At 43.6% G+C, this 13,048-nt stretch overlaps 2 long non-coding RNA genes across 2 annotated transcripts; both read right to left on the minus strand.

The window, feature by feature from the left end:
• Window positions 1-1,306: 1,306 nt before the first annotated feature.
• LOC121837150 lies at window positions 1,307-2,790 on the minus strand. The gene is made up of 4 exons (XR_006078140.1): window positions 2,652-2,790; window positions 2,433-2,514; window positions 1,522-1,598; window positions 1,307-1,387 (listed from the first exon to the last, which is right to left on the minus strand). It is a non-coding gene; the product is annotated as an uncharacterized LOC121837150 (long non-coding RNA).
• Window positions 2,791-2,862: 72 nt separating this feature from the next.
• Window positions 2,863-6,289, minus strand: LOC121837016. Its single transcript, XR_006078057.1, has 5 exons — window positions 6,122-6,289; window positions 5,610-5,729; window positions 3,289-3,371; window positions 3,075-3,157; window positions 2,863-2,951 (listed from the first exon to the last, which is right to left on the minus strand). It is a non-coding gene; the product is annotated as an uncharacterized LOC121837016 (long non-coding RNA).
• Between the last annotated feature and the right edge of the window lie 6,759 nt (window positions 6,290-13,048).

Genomic DNA, 13,048 nt, shown 5'->3' on the forward strand with positions numbered 1-13,048 from the left:
AGGGGGTTGGTGTGAGGGGGAAGGGCGCGCAGAAGAAAATATTTTTCCCCTCCCACTACACAACACACGCACTGTAAAAAATCTTTCGTAGAAAAAACGAGAAAATGCTTGGCAGCTCTATTAAGAGGGGATGCTCATTAAAATAACGCACCCCCATATTCAGAAAATATGTGAAAAGGGACGTTAATGCAACGATACCCATTTTTTCAAAATACGAGGATGCTCGTTAAACTTATGTGTACACATCATTTTAATGAGCATCCTTATACTCTGAAAAAATGGGTATTATAACATTAATCTAACCTGCCCCCATATTTTGAAAAAATGTGAAAAAAGTCGTTAATATGACAATACTCATTCTTCCGAAGTATAAGGATGCCCATTAAAATTATGCATGCACATAATTTTAACAAGCAACCTTGCACTTCGGTAAAATGGGTACCGTTGCATTGACGACATCTTTTTTCACATATTTTCACAATATGGGGGCACATTAGCATTTTAATGGGCAACCCCTCTTAATAAAGCTGCCAAGCATTTCATCATTTCTTTTTTACAAAATATTTGTTTCTACATCTCTTTTTAGCTGAGGCACTGAAGTAGCTCATGTTCTGCTGTCCAATATTTTTCACTTACACAAGTTTCTGTGCAACGATATTCTGAAATATAACTTCAGGGTCATTGATGCACCTGGAAACGTGAGCCATATACTATGGGGATTGCAATGCAATGCAATAGTAAATTTATGCACTTTGGAGCAGCTCTGCTGCTTTGTCTAAAATGAAGAGAAAATAATTGGCACAGAAACTTTAACTTCAAAATAGGTGAGATAGGGTGCAGCAAAACAGCAACTAGCTAGTGTTTCTCATATGATGCACCTGCAGACACAGCTGTGAGCTGCTAAAATCTGTTGCAAGCCAAGAATAATAGGTAAGTGGAGAGAAGGAAACCACCATTGCACCATGATTGGTTGTTTTCTCTTCCCCACTCCCCTGCTCTCCAGCCTCCGCTCTGCTGATGTTGAAAGAGTGGCGGGCTCTGTGGGAGGGGCTTGCTCTTGCTGTTCTAGAGTTGCAACAGACCAGAGCGACCTGGAGGTTTTCTAAAGTGCAGCTCAAGCTGGCCGGATCAAATTAAGGCATCATATCGGCAGCAAATTCTCACAACATAAACACCCTTGAGAAAGGGTTCAGAATTGAGACAGCAGTGAAAATGCAAAATAGTTTGGTCGGTTGTTTGTAAATTATTTTTCTTTAGCTCTTTGTAGCTGTTTTCTTCGAGCTTAATTTAAACAACAAAAAACGAGGGAAATTGTAATAGCTCTTTATTATATCTAAAATTCTTTTATGGGTACTTCTTCCGAGGTGTAGGGCTATCTCAATGCTCCCTGCATATGCAAAAGAAAGATGTATATAGTCATAAGCTAAGCACAAGGCTGTCGAAACAATACAAAACAAGGTGAGCCTGACATGCACACAATACAAATAATCCTGCTCGATCTGCAAAGAGAGACCAGCTCACCTTGATGAAAACAACTGGTCTGGACCATAAAGGAAGGCCAGCACATCTCGGCGCCTAGTCTTTTCCTCCGAGGAGACCTGCGCTTATCACAGAAAATGTAGTTTTAGTTGAAAACCAATTGACATTGCAGGAGAGAGGCATGAAATATGATACAGCAAGTAATGTTCGTGACAAATAGAACACAGACCACAGCTCACTTCCAGTAAAACACCGTGCCTTGGGCCTCAGGCAATTAACGAAACAAAAACTTGTCTACGCTCAATCTTGCACTTTACGTGCAGGAAACCTGCAATAGACCCTTTCCGAAATTCAGTGCCATCTGGTGGTTTGTAAAGCAGTTTAGGTTTTGCCATATCAATGGCGGAAACGAACTTGTATCGGCACCGTCGCTTTCGCAAGTCAACGGCACGCGAGGAATTGTTCGGTGTGAGTTCTTTCTCGATCACGTTCAGTTCGATGGTGACCAAGAACTTGCATTCAGAATTAAGCTCCAACCCACTCAGATGCCTCGAGAAAATTCCCTACACCAGTGTGCTTTAAAGCCGATTGTATGCCGCCCACAGAGTGACTGAATCTGAGTTATTAGAAATAAACGCTTACGTAGCTCTTGTGTTCCATTCCTACGTCGCGTCGTACTGACCCCCCGAATACAGGCCTCGCAAGATCCGCTTAGGATCATCTTCAACGTCTTCCTTTATCAGTCACTAGAAGACCGCCATTGGTATGGCACAGATGCTGTTCCACAGATGATGATAGTGATCAAAGTAGCCAGACAGAATTTCGGAAAGGGTCTATTGCCAGGGAAAATGCAGATTTAGTTGAAAACCAACTGACATTTCAGAAGAGAAGAAAAATCTTGGGCAGCAAATAATGTCTGTGACAAGTAAGGCGGGTAGGAGACCATAGCTCACCTTCAATAAAACAATGTGCCTGGGCCAGTTAAAAGAAGAACACCTTGTTCGGACCCCAGTCTACGCTTTCATCTGAAGAAACCTGCGCTTAACAGGAAAATGCAGTTTTAGTTGAAAACCAATTGATATTTCAGAAGACGAGCGAGATAAAACCTGATGCGGCTAATAATGTCTGTGATGAATAAAACACAGACCACTTGTAATGGGACCATAGCTCACCTTCAATAGAACTCCATGCCTTGGACGATTAAAAAAACAAAAAAAACTTGTCCACGCTCCATCTTGCGCTTTACGTGCAGAAAACCTGCAATTGCCAGGGAAAATGCAGATTTAGTTGAAAACCAACTGACATTTCAGAAGATAAATCTAGTGCAGCGAATAATGTCTGTCACGAATAAGGCACAGACACTTAAAGAAGAACATAGCTCACCTTCAATAAAGCAACGTGCCCGGGCCGTTTAAAAAAAAAAAAAATAACAGCTTGTCCGGACCCCAGCTTACGCTCTCGTCTGAGGAAACCTGCGCTTGTCAGGAAAAATAGAGTTTTAAGTTGATATTGCACAAGAGGAGCAAGACAAAACCTGATGCAGTGAATGTCTGACGAATAAAACATGGACCACTTGTAACGGGACCATAGCTCACCTTCAGTAAAACTCCATGCCTTGGACGATTAAAACAACAAAAAACTTGTCCACGCTCCATCTTGCGCTTTACGTGCAGAAAACCTGCAATTGCCGGGGAATATTCAGATTTAGTTGAAAACCAATTGACATTTCAGAAGAGAAGAAAAATCTAGTGCAGCGAATAATGTCTGTGATGAATAAGGAACAGACACTTGCAGAAGACCATAGTTTACCTTCAATAAAAACGATGTGCCCGGACCAGTTAAAAAAAGAATGACTTGTCAGGACCCCAGCCTACGCTTTCATCTGAGGAAGCCTGCGCTTATCAGGGAAAATGCAGTTTTAGTTTATAACTAATTGATATTACAGAACAGAGGCATAAAAAAAAACTAATGTGGCGAATAATGTCTGTGACGAATAAAACAAAGACCACTTTTAAAGAGACCATAGCTCAGCTCCAGTAAAACACTGCTTTGGTCAGTTGAAAAGAGAAGACTTGTCAACGGCTCATCTTGTGCTTCTCTCCGAGGAAACCTGCGCTTGTCTGAGAAAATGCAGTTTTCGTTGATCGCAACACCTCAAGGCCAGGTATTGTGTTCTAGGATCTTTTAGAAATCATCCGCAAATTACAACAAGTCACATATGCTACAGGTGAAAACGAGACTATTTTAAGACTACTAGGGCAACATATGAAACCTGCCCACTGAACCACTCTAAAAATATGGCATATAAAAAGTAATTAGGTTGATGATACATATAAACTATGAAAAACAAATAAAGTCTTCCAATTTTTAAACATTCTACAGCGAGAACCAAAGGGAATCTAACCCATTTTTGCGAGAAGCGGCACTGTAATTTGTGACGTATCGTAAAATACCGGGCAAGCGCCCACTCAATATTTAGACATAATCGCAAAAAAATGGGAGATGGGCGCTTTTCCGGTTATTAATTTTACATTTCAACGTACTGCGCTGACTTTGTCAGATATTACAAATTTGGGAATGGGCACTTAGTGGAGAGTGGGCGGATGCACGGTATTCTACGGTATGTTCAGCTAGGTGGTGGATTTCTTTTATAAAAATTTCGAAGGAGAACCTTGCCCCGGTCAAATGTTACAAATAAATACAATAGGTTTCCTATGGACAGACATGGAATCAAGGCTGTCTCAGGTGGAAGTTTAAAAACGCGGTTGAGGGGCACTAAACTATATACGAGACAAACCGGGTGATGAGAGCGAAGTAATAAGTGTCTTTGTTCCTACCTTCAATGTTTGAGCTAAATCGAACGTCCCATTGGCCCACAACATTTTCAAGCTCCAATCTGAATAAGCTCAAAACCACGTTGGTCCATAACAAATATATTGTTTTTATTTGTAACTCTTTGCTGAGGTAAGTGTTTTCTTTGGTACTATTTTAACAAAACAAATCCACAACCTAGCTGAACCTACGTCACAAACCACACTACCGTAGCAAGCGAGACTGATTTTTTGGGGGGGGGTCAAGTCGGCTAGCGCACACCAGATCGGAGCATGTGGAGCGAGAGCTCGCACTGCAGAACTTAGGGATCCTGGGTTAAATCCCCACACATGCTCATTTGAACTGGATGAGCATCGTACCCGCATGCGGTCGTGTCTCACTACTGCGTGTGCTTGTTAAAGACCGCAGGCTAGCGGTTCTACTGCACTGGCTAAATCGCTCATCTACAGCGAGTTATTCGTCACAACTTTGAAATGGCTGACTAACTACACGCTGTATAACTATCCACATAACCCAAATTATTTTTACTGATTTTTGCGATGTATATAAATTTGTGGGCTAGATTCCTTTGGCCCTCGCTGTAACAATTAAAACATAGATTAACAAATATTTTTGTAAATTTACAAGGACCTCAAGATTCTAATGGTAGGCGGCGGTATGCGAGCCTTCATTGTACCTAATATGAATAATATATATAAAATCAAGTTATCTAATCTGTCTTTCATTTTAATTCCATCTAGCACTATAAATAAAACACTGTCTCTTTAATTTATGCTGCAGGGCTGCTGCATATGTCCTTGCTTTTTCTTTTATATTGTGTACCATTTGTAAGAACTGAAGGCAGTACAGGAACTTTTAGAAACATTTTCGCCTTTAGTCTCGTATCCCCATCGGTCAAATTAGAAAAAGAAAATCGAATTAAAGGAATTCCTTCCAGCGCAGCTCTTGGGCGCCTCTTTACCGGCTTCAGCGGCGTCGGCGTCGCCGTAACTGCGCGGTGCATTATAGGACCTTTCCCATGATGCAACACGTGTGGAGGAGGACGAGGGGAGGAGGAGGGGAAGAGGAGAAGAGAAGAGAAGGGAAGAGGGATGAGGAGCAGAGGAGGGACAGGGAGGAGAGGAGGAAGGGTATACCCTCCCCTCTTCCTCCTCAAGAGCTATGCTCTAATTCGGCGTTACGGGGTGTTGTAAACGTCTTTTTCTTTTTTTTGATCCGATAAAACAAATTTTTATCTGCAATAGCAAAAATCAAGCATCACAAAATATAAGAGGGAAAGACGAAAATAGAAAACACACCATTAGAGTGAACGAATCTTGTTCAGCAGACCTAGAATTCTGGCTGGGATTCCATTGACCTTGTTGTGACCACGGGAGCTGGACTTGCTACCTTTAGATGGGTTTATCTGGCCAAAATGCCTGTATAAGAGGTCAAAGAAACGCATGTCAATTGAACATGAACAACTCACATTCTTGGGTGAAAGATGTCGAGATGTCCTTGTGCGTGTTTATACAGCCTGCCTTTGGGCTGACTTTCACATGTCGGTGGCTGGTTCACACTGCGCAGCAAAATATCTCGTGCAGTATGGCTGCTAACCCGAGGCCTTTAGAGCCAACATGCAGTAGTGATACACGAACAGATGCCAGTAAAATGCCTATCAAGATTAGAACAGGTGAGGCGCTAGTCCGACTGTGGATTCCTGGACTCTGCAGTGCGAGGTCTAGGTCCACATGTTCAGGGTTGCGGTGCACTAGCATAATCGACCACCAGTCCTGCCATGAACAAACACTGAATTCTGACATATCTGTACCTCTGAAGGAACTCCAGCGTGTACGAGGCCTCCTTTGGGTACTTGATGTTGAAGACGAAATACGCTCCCAGGAGCGAGCAGAGAGCGACCTCGAGACTGCTTGCCTCAAACACAAGCACCCTGTCAACAACCAGCGCAATCTGGAGAGGGTCATCTAGAAGCGTAGAACCTAAGTAAAAAAAAAAAGCAAGATGTGATGATCATCAAACCGACATGTTACAGATGTAGTTAATTTATTGCAATCGTAACGGTTCAAATGGATGACAGAAAGGACATTGCAATGAGGTAAACTAGGAAATATGGATGCTCTGCATTGGAATACAGTACAAGCTCGTTACAACAGATCTTGTTGCAGCAGAAACTTGGATACAACATACTGATTTGTGAAGCTCAGTTGGTTTTCCTATTTGTACCACTGATTCAACTTCCTATCTGAATAATACATAGTCCTTTTTTACAACAGAGCGAAATAGTGGTCAAAACCAGGGCTCGGCGATATCAGAGATGCATGTATCTCCAATACTAACTTCAGAGACAGTCGAGTACCTTGTATCTGGTACTGCCTGCCAGGAAAAAATGTATCAATGTATCAGTACCTAATACCCATTTTTACAGTATCGAGTATTTTGGAGATACCCAATAGTTAAGAAATTAGCATTAACTTTTAAAGCTCACTTCCAGTTCATTTTCTTTCTGGCAAAACCAGGCTATCCTTCTTTCTATTTTGTGAGCTGTACATGCAAATTGCACAATTTTGTTTTTTGGAACTGTGGGAACGGGTCGGGTAACACCTTCTGTAAAAGGGCAGACAGACAACACCGGCATCTTTGTTGAACTGACATCTCCTCAGTTGAAGGCCGATAAGTGGACTAATGCAATGCAATATATCATCATTAGAGGGTTTTAGTAAGCCGGATTTTCAGTCCTAAAGTGATACCCACTAAAGAAACACGTTTAAGGGCAATGGAAGGGTATCGTCATCGGGATTAACAAAACGGTCTATAAAAATTTCAAGATCTCTGCTAAGCGTGCCTTTGAGCTCGGCAGAGAGCTATCAAGGCAATCGTGGCCAGTAGCATTTGGCCTCTTTCTTTCCTGGTTCCCTGCCCTCCTCATTTCCAGCTCTCCCTATCCCCCGTTTACCCTCGTCACTCCCATCCCCTTGTCTTCCTCCTCTCTCCCTTGTTGGCTGTGCGTTTGTCAAGGTAAAAGGTGACCCTGACCTTGGACCCTTGACCTCTCCTCCTCCCGTGTCCCCCATCCCTTCTAGCTCCCCTCCCTTCTCCCTTTCATTCCCTCGTCTCCTCCTCTTTGCTCCTCCTCTCCCTTCTCCTCTATATCCCTCTTCCTTCCCACTCTGCCATCCACCTCACCCTCCTTCCCCTTTATTCCTTCTTCCCCCTCCTCCTCACTCCCTTGTGTGATTATGTGTTTGTGCAATCGTGGACTTAGACCGATATCTCTCGATTTCCTCCACTCCATCAATTCGCCTCCTAACCCAGAATCGTTAAGAATTTCTTTATAAATAACACAATCAAATTGCCTCCTAACCCAGAATCGTTAAGAATTTCTTTATAAATAACACAATCGTCAACATAGAGGCCTATGAAAGAGGAGATACGTGCAGGAAGGTTGTTAATATAAATAAAAAATAAGTCGGCCGAGTACGGTACCTTGTTGGACTCCGCAGCTAACATGCAAAGCTAACAAAAAACGTTTATGAAAAATATCAATACCAGAACCCATAAAATCCAGGTGAGAAATGTTTATAATCAATGTAAATTAATCAAGTTTCCTGCTTTCCAAATACTTGCGATGGAATTTCAGCTATGTATCGAAGCATCTAGGATACTGCATGGAGCATTTATATCAAAGATAGACTTTGCGTCTGTATCTTGTATCAGTACCTAAATGTAATTTTCCATGGTGTCAAGTATACTATCGAAAGCCCAGCCCTGGTCAATAACAAGGGCCATTATAACGAGCTTAGACTGTAATTGCACTACTCCTTTCACAATTTTCTTAATTATCTAAAAATTAAAAGGCAGTGCAAAGCTATCTCACCAAAAACCGCAAGGTGAGGTGTATCTGGGCAGGAGCCAAGAACACTGGCAGCTGTTGAGTGCTATAATGAATACAAAAATCAAGAATATTTAATGGTGTACTTGTTATTGATAAGAAAACAGATACTTCCATGGTAAAAAATTGGTCAGCAAGGCTGAGAATCGAGAAATTAAATTAATAAACTTTTTGCAGCTAATATTTAAATGCCATGAACAATATTGTGCGTGGTATTATGCACTTCACACAAGGAATTGCAGTCAACAGAGCAGATGATCACTGCCTCACAGAGTTGACCTCTGCAATTGATTGCATACATTTATGAATAACTAAACAAGTTCATGGAATAAGATTACCAAGCTCACCGGGTGAAATGAGATGAGAGCCTCTGGATTCTCGTCGAAGTAGGTAGTCAGGAGCTGAAGAACAAAGGTGTAGCGTGGTGGCGCTTGTCCATTGCAGTCCAAAGTTTTCTGGATTGTCTGGAGGAGGGACCTTGACTGAGGCTTCCATGCTCTCCACATGACATCAAAGAGCTGATTTCCTTTGATGTGCCATGACACAGCCGTACAGAGTACGTGCTAAAAAACGAGCAAGTCAGGGAACCAGAAAATTCATCTCTTTGCCTAATGGGGCCACAGAAGGACTGGTTACACATGCTGCACCCAACCTCGCTATCTCACCAGCTTCTTGAATTTCCCGAGTAAGCTGGTCCCTCTGACGCTTAACAACATCACACTGTTGGAAATCGGGTAGGCAACCACAGTCGCGCAATGAATGCCCAGATGACCAGACACGGTTGTGGAGACTCTGTAAGCGTGCTCTCTTAACGAGACAGGTTAAGAGAGTACGCTTACAGAGTCTCCACAACCGTGTCTGGTCATCTGGGCATTCATTGCCGCGACTGTGGTTGCCTACCCGACTTCCAACAGTGTGATGTTCTTAAGCGTCATAGGGACCAGCTTACTCTTGAAATTCAAGAAGCTGGTGAGATAGCGAGGTTGAATGCAGCATGTGTAACCAGTCCTTCTGTGGCCCCATCAGGCAAAGAGATGAATTTTCTGGTTTCCTGACTTGCTCGTTTTTTAGCACGTACTCTGTACGGCTGTGTCATGGCGCATTTTTTATATCTTTTATATATATATATATATATATATATATATATATATATATATATATTACCATTGTTTTATTTTTATTGCTGATGCATCACATGGGCTGAATTCTTTCTTCTTTTCTGTTCGTGACACCGCAAATATATATTGCGATTTTCTGTTAAAAAGCTCAGTTGTAAGTCATCGCTACGTCCGTGTCACTTCTTTGTCTGGTCCTCGTCTTTTCGCGCTGTTTTTAATTCCCAACAATGTTTTGTTAGTTCTGCCGCACTTGCCTGCGCCCACATTTTCATAGTGAATTTTTTGTCATTTGAGCCTCTAACCAATAAGACGCGATGACGTCACTTCCGTTTCTTTAGGAGAAACGAAGCATTTATCGCACATAGCCCCCCAGGATCCCCGTAAACGAAGACTCAGATCGCTTGGCGAACCTGGTCTACGTGCGGACACCGTTGGCTATCACCGCGAAAACGACGACAGCACGGAGGGTTCACTCCTCAATTACGATTTTGACAAGCTTGCGGTCATAGCACTGGTCGAGCGGGCTTTTCTCACCTAGGGGGAAATAGGCCTACCTGGCCGGCGGCTCACCGGGTGAGACTTCCACTTTTCGCCAAATCCACAGCCGCTGAATTTCTCGAATACGCGTCACTCCTGTCCAAACTGCGATCAAAAGTATTCTATAAAAGTCAAAAACAGATAAATTCGAGCAAGGACTCACCCAAACTCCCCGACTTTGAGTGTCGATCTACAAACTCGAAAATTATCTAGAGAAGCCCTTCTTGCCAAGCCGGCCGAGCCACCGAGCTCGACCGGCCTGCGGGATGGAGCAGAGTACGCATGCGCTGTGCGCCAGATATTGGGCGGTGCCTTGCGCCACCGCCAGATATTGGGCGGTGCCTTGCGCCACCGCGCCAGTGTAAGCGTGCGACGGTTTCATGTAATCCGTGATAGATGCATAATCCGATTCCGTCAGAACAGAGCAACACCAACACAAACTCGAGAAAAAGTAAGGTCACCCACATTCAACGGAAGTCTCGTGAGAAGTTCTTTGTCGAAGGATGTTCAACAAGCACGAAACAGTAATTCCATGGACTCCGCCGAATAAAATTGACCTTACAGAAAAGTTGGCCTAGACATATTCTGGCTGTTAACAACAAAACGGCCGCGACTGCAACAGAAGAAAGCAGAACACTGAAGTGCGCTTTTCGGAAACCGGACATCCGTGGCCCGACACCCATCACCATAACTTGACAAACAGCGAAGGTTACGGCCTCAGTGAGCCCATCAGCGCGTCAGGGCCAGTCACGTGACAAAATTTTCGTCTAAGCGCTTTCGTATTACGAAGAGCGGTCACTCATTTCTCTCAACCCCTCTGATTTGCTTCAATCGGCCGTCGCTCTCGCTCACAGCCACAAAGAAACAAAAAAGGTGGAGAGGTTTAACAAAAGACGGAGGTCGAAAGGAGATGGACAAGGCAGTTAATGTCCCCAGCTCCTTATGCGGTCTTAATGGGGCTCAAAGTGAGCACATTTCATTTCTCTTAATTTTTTTCTTTTCTACTTATGTTATAAGTCGGCCAAAAAATCCGAATGCCCCCTCAGCATAGCCGATTTACATACGACACTCCCGACATTCAACCAAAAACGGCGGCGAGTACGGTATGTCAGGATATACCATCGGCGGGACCCATCCGATACTTCACAGATAATGACTGGTTCAAAATGGTATCGGCATAATCTCTCCGACTTAACGGCAATATCGGTGCAATACTCTGTGCTGCTTGTCTGTGATAAGGCGTACTCGTCGAAGGTGTAAAAACTTAAAATTAAACATTAGACAGAAGTCTGTCTGGTTGGGGAAATGATTATTAAAATACGACGACCAACCAATCCCTAAATCAGGGGCCCAACGTTTCGAAGCCGGTTCGGCTTCTTCTTCAGGGGCGACGATGGAGGAAAGGGCCGCAATCAAAAAGAAGATTGCGGCCCTTTCCTCCATAGTCGCCCCTGAAGAAGAAGCCGAACCGGCTTCGAAACGTTGGGCCCCTGATTTAGGGATTGGTTGGTCGTCGTATTTTAATAATCGTCGAAGGTGTGCAAGGAAAAACCCAACGGAAACCGACATAACCCGCTGACGGGAAATTTTCCCGGAACGACCGACGACAACGATTTTGTTTTATGCATAGGAGTAGAAGACGAAGTGACAATGGTGAGAGATGGGTGGGTTGGTACATTGTCCCTTTTGACAAAAGCGCCACATGACAAGGACATAAAGTAAGAGACATTGCACAAACACTTGTGCGGTGTCTCTTACTTTATGTCGTTGTCTTGTGGCTCTTTTGCCAAAAGAAACCAAGTGTAAGAAACGCCAAAATCTGTGTTTGTGTCCTTGGAGTGGACCTTCATTAGATCTTTATAATGAACCACAGATATATTGAATACTCTTCTCCATTCCTGAAGCTTATGTTTGTTTCGCGAAATTTTCACATTTATTAACAAGCGTGTAAATCTCCCTTTAAAGACTCCAGGATCTCCCACGCTCACTGCTGCTTAGATTGTCCTAAAATATGTGCATTTTTAAGCACGGGATCGCACCCACAAATGCGGCAGTGGACTACTGAATGGAAAGAGGGCATACTGAGTGTTTTTTCAGTCTGTAATTGACGCAACATCCCGTTTGGCCCACAGAAGCCTTGCCACAAGACAGTGGAATGCAGTACAAAATGATTTACATGTTTCTTTCCACATGGAAAGCGCCATTTTGCTTTCTTCGCAAGGAGACCTTCTTGCACAACTGTGGTAATTTGCTAGGAACGCTCAAAACAACTGGCACATCATACAGCATAGCGACGTTTTTGACATTATGGGGAACACCATGGAGGTACGGTAGCACGACCAGAATTATAAATTTATTCCGTGGCACCCGATTAACTGGCCTCTTGCGACTTTTTAAACACCCGACGCTTCCTCCAGCACCTGAAAAGAAAATCCTAGCCGTACACAGCGAAGCTGTGTATGGCTAGGATTTTGTGGATTTTTCGTGTGCGTCAACAGAAACCCAGGTTCAGAAATCGATGCAATATCGCTTCATTTCATGCAAACGCTTATACCTCTCATAACTTTCATATGCATTTTCAACAGATTAGTTATAAATCGGCACCATTTTCAAGGTCACTAGACTCTAAGGTAGATAAGGCCCGCTTCAGACAGAGCAACTTTGCCCAGCAATTTGACGTCGCAACACCAGCAACACGGGCCGCCCGCGTTCACACGCAGCAACCGAATTGCTCCGACTTGCCATCATCATCATTAAATTTGATTTTTATTTCACTATTTAGGCGCCCAGCTACGCGCTAGAAACGCGTTCTTATATCTTTGAACGGCGTTGAGAATACTAATTCATTTTTCTGAAACTGTTTATTTCCAAAAACGATCCATTTCAAACCAGAACTAAGTCTTTAGCTGTCATCATCACCACCACAGGGGTGTCACGTGAAAATATCGCATCTCTTATTGGCTGCGGCCGCTTCAACCGTCTTCGAATTGCTCCGAGTTGCTCGCTCGTTCGAGCCGGACCCGATCTCAGCAATTCGCGTCGATCTAGGGAAAGCCAGGGAACAACCCGCCAGCAACCTCAAAATTGCTGGAAAAGTTGCCCCGTCTGAAGCGGGCCTAATAAAGGTTTCTCAAAGATTTGCCGCTGTGCGACCCGTGACGGCCATGTCTACGCTCGCACCACCCTCTCTTTG

This window comes from Ixodes scapularis, unplaced genomic scaffold (genome assembly GCF_016920785.2).
Source record: "Ixodes scapularis isolate PalLabHiFi unplaced genomic scaffold, ASM1692078v2 PGA_scaffold3__209_contigs__length_174095766, whole genome shotgun sequence".
Taxonomy (NCBI): Eukaryota; Metazoa; Arthropoda; class Arachnida; order Ixodida; family Ixodidae; genus Ixodes; species Ixodes scapularis.